Source organism: Mus musculus, chromosome 11 (genome assembly GCF_000001635.26).
Source record: "Mus musculus strain C57BL/6J chromosome 11, GRCm38.p6 C57BL/6J".
Lineage (NCBI taxonomy): Eukaryota > Metazoa > Chordata > Mammalia > Rodentia > Muridae > Mus > Mus musculus.
Window position 1 is genome coordinate 82,864,011 of NC_000077.6, and position 7,365 is coordinate 82,871,375.

Consider the following 7,365-nt stretch of genomic DNA (forward strand, 5'->3'; position numbering starts at 1 on the left):
AGCTAAGTGGGTAAGCATTCCTGGAAAGACACAAAAGGGAGGCTGGATTTGAACAGATACCTTAGCTAGGCATGATATACTTTAGTCATCCCAGCTATGCAGAGGCTGAGGTGAGAGTACAGCAAGTTCAAAGCCAGCCTGGACAACTCTCTCAAACATAGTAAACAGTTGGGTTTACTATGGCTGTGATGAAATGTTGAAACGAGAAGCAAGTTGGGGAGGAACGGGTTCATTTCACTCACAGTTCCATGTAACCGTTCATCCCCAAAAGCAGTGAGGGCAGGAACTCAAGCAGGGCAGGAACCTGGAAGCAGGAGCTGGTGCTGTAAGCATGGAGGGGTGCTACTTACGGGCTTATCATCATGGCTTGCTCAGCCTGCTTTCTCACAGAACCCAGGACCTCCAGCCCTGGAATAGCCCCACCCACAATAGCCTGGGCCCTCCACCTTGTATTACTAATAAAGAAAACACCATATAGACTTGCCCACAGCCTGATCTTTTTTTTTTTAAAAAAAGATTTATTTATTTATGATATGTAAGTACACTGTAGTTGTCTTCAGACACCCTAGAAGAGGGGCATCAGATCTCATTACAGATGGTTGTGAGCCATTATGTGGTTGCTGGGATTTGAACTCACGATCTTCAGAAGAGCAGTTGGCGCTCTTAACCGCTGAGACATCTCTCCAGCCCCCACAGCCTGATCTTATGGAGACACTTTTTTCTCAACTGAGGCTCCTTCCTTCTTGGTGATTCTAGCTTATGTCAAACTGACACAAAAGTAGCTGACGGATGATGAAGAAGATAACGGCGTCTCAGCAGTTAAGAGCATGTGTTGCTCTTACAGAGTACCTAGGCTTGGTTCCCAGCACCCACATGTGGTATAAAACCATCTCTAATTCCAGATCCCACACCTTCTTCTGACCTCCATGGGCATCAGACATACATGCAGACAAAATAGTCATCACATAAAATAAGATGTAAAAAATCTAACACACACACACGCACACACACACACACACACACACACACACGGGGTGGGGGGTGAGGATTAGAATGAAGTTCAGCAGCATAGCATTTGCCTAACATGTCTGAGGCCTTACGTTGAAATTCCAGACGCCTCTTAGGAGGCAGAGGCACAAAACTCAGTTTGGGTTATGCAGTGAGACCCTGCCTCTGTCTGTCTCTCTGTCTCTTTCACACACATAATAATAATAATAATAATAATAATAATAATAATAATAATAATAAAGTTTTTGTAAGGCCAAGTGTGGTATAATCCTAGCACTTATGAGGAAAGCCAGAGCAGGAGGGATGGAGAATTAGAGGCCAGGTGGCATATATTTATACCTTTAATCTCAGCACTAAGGAGACAGAGGCAGATGGAACTCTTGAGTCTGAGACCAGCTTGGTCTACACTGCAAGTTCTAGACCAGCCAGGGCTACAGTGGCTTCAAGAAAAACAATTAACAAAAGCCATCCTGGGCTATGTAGCAAAACCTTTGTATTTTTCAAACCATCTTTTCAAACCCAAAGACTCTCCAAATGCTTCTAGCATGAAGCCCAGCTTGGGAGCCATTGTTGTATTGCATTAATATGACTATACATATTTATGACATAAGAATATACAATATGTACAAAATCAAAAATGATGTTATCACCTTTACATCAAGTGCTACGGGACTTTAAAAACTTGGATTCACTCCTCTTTTCTTTCTTTCTTTTTTTTTTTTTTTTTTTTTTTTTTTTTATCGAGACAGGGTTTCTCTGTGTAGCCCTGGCTGTCCTGGAACTCACTCTGTAAACCAGGCTGGCCTCGAACTCACTCTGTAAACCAGGCTGGCCTCGAACTCAGAAGTCAGCCTGCCTCTGCCTCCTAAGTGCTGGGATTAAAGGTGTGCACCACCACTGCCTGGCTCCTCTGTTTTCTTAACATTTTAAAAGCTGAAACGGAATCCAATGAATTCTCAGGGAATGGCTGCCTTCTGGGACCTTCCTCCAATAAACAAGCTACAGGCTGAAAGCTCGGCTGCTGAACGTAACATGATGTTCCTTCAAGGACACAGGAGACTTCAGGATCTCCCAGTGAGTGCCACTGGGTCTACACGCACCTCTACGAACCAGTCACGGGCATTGGCAAAAAAAAAAAAAAAAAAAGGGGGGGGGCATTTAAATGAGCTGCCTCAACGTACAAAGAACATATTTTCTCCTTTAATCTCATATGCATATCTCCCATTTTTTAATCCACAAAACCAAATGTTTTCATTTTGTAGATGATGATGATGAAGAAGAAGAAGAAGAAGAAGAAGAAGAAGAAGAAGAAGAAGAAGAAGAAGAAGACGACGACGACGACTCAGCTGAGTGGTAGTGGCGCACACCTTTAATCCCAGAGCTGGGGAGGCAGAGGCAAGTAGATTTCTGAATTCAAGGCTGGTCTGGTCTACAAAGTGAGTTCCAGGACAGTCAGGGCTACAGAGAAACCCTGTCTCAAAACCAATGAATGAACAAAAGAAAACAGGAAAGGAAAGGGAAGGAAAGGAAGCTCCGAGAGGTTCAGTAATTTGCCTAAACTCATGCAGCCAGGAAGTGAAAAGCTGGGTTTCAAAACTAGGTTCGTCTATTTCTTAAATCCAAGTTTATCTCCCTAACATACCGAGGACCTAATTCTGTTTTAACTTCGATCCTCCCAGACTTGAGCAACTTCTCTTTTCACGAACTCAGCAAAGAACCCATGACTAAAGCTTTTTGACGATTGATTAAGCACCTATTAATTTCAGGAAGGGCTTCGTTTGTGAGAAACTTAAACAGTTAGCACTTTGGCTTTATTTTAAAATCGTACACAGAAAATCCCAGGCATCTCTCCTATCCCACACTGATCATAACTACATCCACTACCTATTCAAACCTCCAGTCGTTTCTCCATTATCATTCATTTGCCCACTCAGGGGATAAAGAAAGCTACTTTCACCAAAAACCCTCCCTCATGACTCCCAGTAGATAATACAGCAGGGGGGGCCTTGCTGTGAAGCAACGAACATCAAAGCTGTAAAAGCCTTTTGTTTATCTGTCACAGCTAGGAGATGGGCTATTCTAGCAAACCAAACACCCCGGGAAACACCACAGCGATGTTATCAGAGAGACTGCCGATTTATAAAGAAGTCAGTGTATCCCCTTCCAGTTTTAAACATTTTAAGAAAAGCTGGGCTGTGGTGGAGCATGGGTTTAATCCCAACACTCAGGAGGCAGAGGCAGGTGGATCTCTGTGTTCAAGGCTAGCATGTCAGTCTACAGAGTGAGTTCCAGGACAGCCTGGACTACACAGGAAAACCCTGACTCAAAACACCAAAAAAAAAAAAAAAAAAAAAAAAAAAAAAAAAGTAGAGACATGAACTCCAGTTTTCAAAGTTCCATACTGATGACACACTTTTATTGTACATATTTTATACTTAACAAATACATATATTCATGTCAACGCAATACAACAGTGATTACCAAGTCAGGCTGCACTGCACACCTCAGAAGCAACCGGGAAGGCTTCTGGAAATCAGATGGTTTCCAATGTAGGTCATCACCGAATGAATCAAAATCTCCAGGAGGTGGGGCCCTAAGGTCAGCAGTTTTCTCAAGAATACCTGGGTTACAAACAGAACCTGGCAAGAAGTGGCTGGCTTGTGGAAACTCCTTACAAAAAACCAGGGTGAGAGCTACACCCTGAATATAGTGTGACCTCCCTTAGATGACACGGGAGACTTCAGGATCTCCCAATGTCCATGGGTCAACATTCGTCACTACCGACTAGTCACCATACTGGGAAAAAAAAACCAGAAAGTAAAGAAAAATTTACCACAGATTTCCTAATGCCAGAATGCTGGAAAAAACCAGCTTTTGTTTTACTATCATATTCAAAGAGCTGGGTTTCTCCCTGAAGAAATGGAGATCTGATGCTTGCTTTGTAAAAGGGAAATGTTTTAAAAACACGCAGAACTCTTAACGAACTGCTTAGCTCTGCTTCAGTTGTAACCAGGCTCCAAAATGTGGCCTAATCAGCCTGAATACGGAAAGCAAAGTAGAAACACTTCCTGACCATCGAGAGAGAGAGAGAGAGAGAAGATAATGGGTTTAGACTAAGACCAGCTTAACAGAATTAGATGTGACCACTGTCCAGTGCACAGCAACTGTTAAGTCCTGGGGACAGGGCGGACTACAGGCTACACAAGAGGCCAATTACCTATGTGAGATGGCATTTATGAGACCTGAGAGCTCAACTGGTTTTAGGATTTTAAAATTCCATGGCTAACATAAAGTCACAGAAAGAGACAGCAACCAGAACATTCCCCTACTGAAGAATGGGAATGCCAGTCTGCATATGGAAAGAGCGCCCTTTCAATTGCCAACATCACAGATGTCGGTAATTCAAATTAACCAAGTGCTAAAATAAAAACAAAAAAGAGAAAGCTGTTCTCAGAAAGCTTAAGTTCTTTCTTTCTTTCTTTCTTTCTTTCTTTCTTTCTTTCTTTCTTTCTTTCTTTTTTTAGTTTTTTTTTCTCTGTAGCCCTCGCTGTCCTGGGCTACGGTTGTAGTATGGGCAAAACCCTCAGTTCCACCCCCTCCCACCACCAGCTCCCTACACAGTGCTAAGAACCAGTAGCCTCCACCAAGTACTCAATTCCAACGCAAGCAAAGCAGCCCCTCCCTTGAGACTTCACTAGGAGCAATCTAAACGGTCTAGTCTCATCAAACTGAATGATACTCCAACTCTAAACTCTAGAGACAGACTGTGAGGTGCAGCAGTTAATCTTTCTCTCCTCTCCAAACATAAATATATTACCAGCACAAGTTTGGCGATAAAAGTCCCTAACACCCCATTAAAATAACAGCAGTATTAAAGATTCTATGATAGGAATAAAACCCAGTGTACCTAGCTCCCTCCCCAGCATTCCTTAGGTTTATGTAGATGATGTCAGAAAGTAGCAGGTGTGGCTCACACAGTCCAAAGTGGCTGCATTAAACTTCACAAGTCTCCTGTAATTGGAAAGGAAACCATCTTTTTGTTAATGTTGCTATTTGTTAAACATGTCAATGAAAATCCCTTTACCAGGCATTTCTATTACATGTTACTAAGTACTTAGGTCAATGGGCTTGGTGGATAGAAAGTTTGAAAACACTTAAGCCCTGGGCCTGGTGGCGCAGACCTTTTATCCCAGCACTTGGGAGGCAGAGGCAGGTGGATTTCTGAGTTCGAGGCCAGCCTGGTCTACAAAGTGAGTTCCAGGACAGCCAGGGCTACAGAGAAACACTGTCTCGAAAAAAACCTAAAAAGAAGAAAGAAAGAAAGAAAGAAAGAAAGAAAGAAAGAAAGAAAGAACTTAAGCTTTCTGAGAACAGCTTTCTCTTTTTTTGTTTTTATTTTAGCACTTGGTTAAATTGGTCAATTTGATGGATTTACAACCCTGGATCCCAGTGTAAAGAGTCAGGATCACAGCTAATCAATATAAGAACTTTTTTGTTTTTTGGTTGGATTTTCCAAGACAGGGTTTCTCTATAGCCCTGGCTGTCCTGGAACTCACTCTGTAGACCAGGCTGGCCTCAAAATCAGAAATCCGCCTGCCTCTGCCTCCCAAGTGCTGGGATTAAAGACGTGCGCCACCACTGCCCGGCCTAAGAAGTTTTAATGTACTGGGCTCTGTGATTAAACATTAAGGTGAGTGTGTATCCTCTGTTACATGGACATCTTTGAACACCATCAAGTTATTAATTAGCCCTGACACATCAATCTGCTACTGTCCTCCAATAAACCACAACTTTTTAACTGTACTCTGGAGTCCAGAATTAGCAAATATGAAATTTTACAAACAGTTGCTAACATTAGAAAGAATGGGGGGGGGGGGGAGAGGAGGGAAGGATAAGGAAGCTGCCACAAAGGAAATATACGGCCAGTTTTGGTCTTAGAACTCTACAAACTGCCCAGGACATAGTCCCCTTCCATTCCTAGAAAAATGCCACAGTATTCGAACAGCCTTGCCCACATTTCAGTATACTGAACTGTCAAGGCAAGAACCACCATGCAGCTCTCAAAAGTGGCGACAGGAAGTCTCTCGGTTCTCCAAGCCACCAGCCAAAACATACATAAGGAGGTTACTATTTTCTTGGAAGGCCACACGCATCCTGGGGTGTTTGTTCATGCGTCACTCTAGCCTTTAACCAGGGCACAGAGTGTGAGTTGTGGGTAAAACCCCATTTCCGAGCTAAGAATAATCTTCCCCGTGGTGGACTGAGAGGAATGTGGAAATCTTCCTCGATTACACAACAGCACCCCCCCACCCCCATGACAGCTTTAAAAAAAAAAAGAAAAAAGGAAGAAGTACGCTGCTGTTGTTTTTTTCTACCGGTCTTAAATCGGAGCTCAAACAGACGCCAGGAAAGGCTGTGGACTCCCCTGATCTACCCAGACTTCCCCATGCCCGGTCAAATGTCTCCTGGGCAGCCAGCTGGAGAGGGGCCCTACTTCCCTCTGAGTCTCGGCCAGGACCACACAGTGGCGACCTAACACACGTCGGGGACAGAGGTCGACTCCCAAGAGGCAGACAGCAGACTCTGGCAGGGAGGAGGGAGGAGGGGAGAGCAGCATCCCAAACTTCCCATCTAACCTCCAAACTCCGAATCTCCAGGGTCCTCCTGGTAGAGAGCCAGTGCCGCCAAAGCTCTGCCTCTGTAGACGGTTTTCTGTCCTACAGAAATGCATCCTTCCCCAGGACCTACCGGGTTCTTACGACACTTGGGTACAAGTTGAGGACACACGTCCCGGGTTACGGCGCACACAGACGAAATGCTTTGCGGCACTTTCATGGGACAGGTGTGGGGTGACCTGGCGGTGGGGAGTTCCTGGAAAGGGCTGCCCCACTCCCGGAGCGCAGCTGGATCCTCACACCCCCCGGAGCACAGCCTGAAGCACCGGATCCTCCAGCCCAACCCGCCACAGCCACAGCCACCGCCTCCTCACCTGCCGCGGACGCTGCCGGGCCACACCTGGGACGGCAGAGGCCAGATCCCGACCGCGGCCACTCAGGCAGCGGGGCTGCGGGGTCTGCGGCCGCCGCAACTCCACGCCTGAGGGGCGCCCGGGTGCCCGAACCACATCCTCACGGGCGGCCCCAGGAAGTCCACCCCCACTAACCCAGTCCCCCGCGGCTCGGCGTGGGCCCCGCCCGTCCAGCGTGCGGCCCCGCCCTCCCGGCTTGCGGCCCCGCCCTCCACCCCACCCCCGCGGGAGCGCACGCCCCCGCCACCATAGAGAGGAATCGGGCGCGCGGCGGTCTAGAGTGCAAGCCTCCGCGAGCGCCCTCTGTCGGAGCCCGGCTAGGTGTGGAG

The 7,365-nt window shown here is 46.1% G+C and overlaps 1 protein-coding gene across 9 annotated transcripts in view; it reads right to left on the minus strand.

Annotated features, from left to right (window-relative positions):
* Rffl (ring finger and FYVE like domain containing protein) overlaps positions 1–7,226 on the minus strand; it is a 67,418-nt gene extending 60,192 nt beyond the window's left edge. For 3 of the 9 annotated variants that reach the window (XM_030246247.1, XM_017314715.2, XM_006533987.3), the window contains exon 1: positions 6,998–7,226. The gene's annotated coding sequence lies outside the window, so the exon portion shown is untranslated. The other 6 variants (NM_001007465.3, NM_001164571.1, NM_001164569.1 and 3 more) reach the window with 4 other exon arrangements.
* Positions 7,227–7,365: the final 139 nt, after the last annotated feature.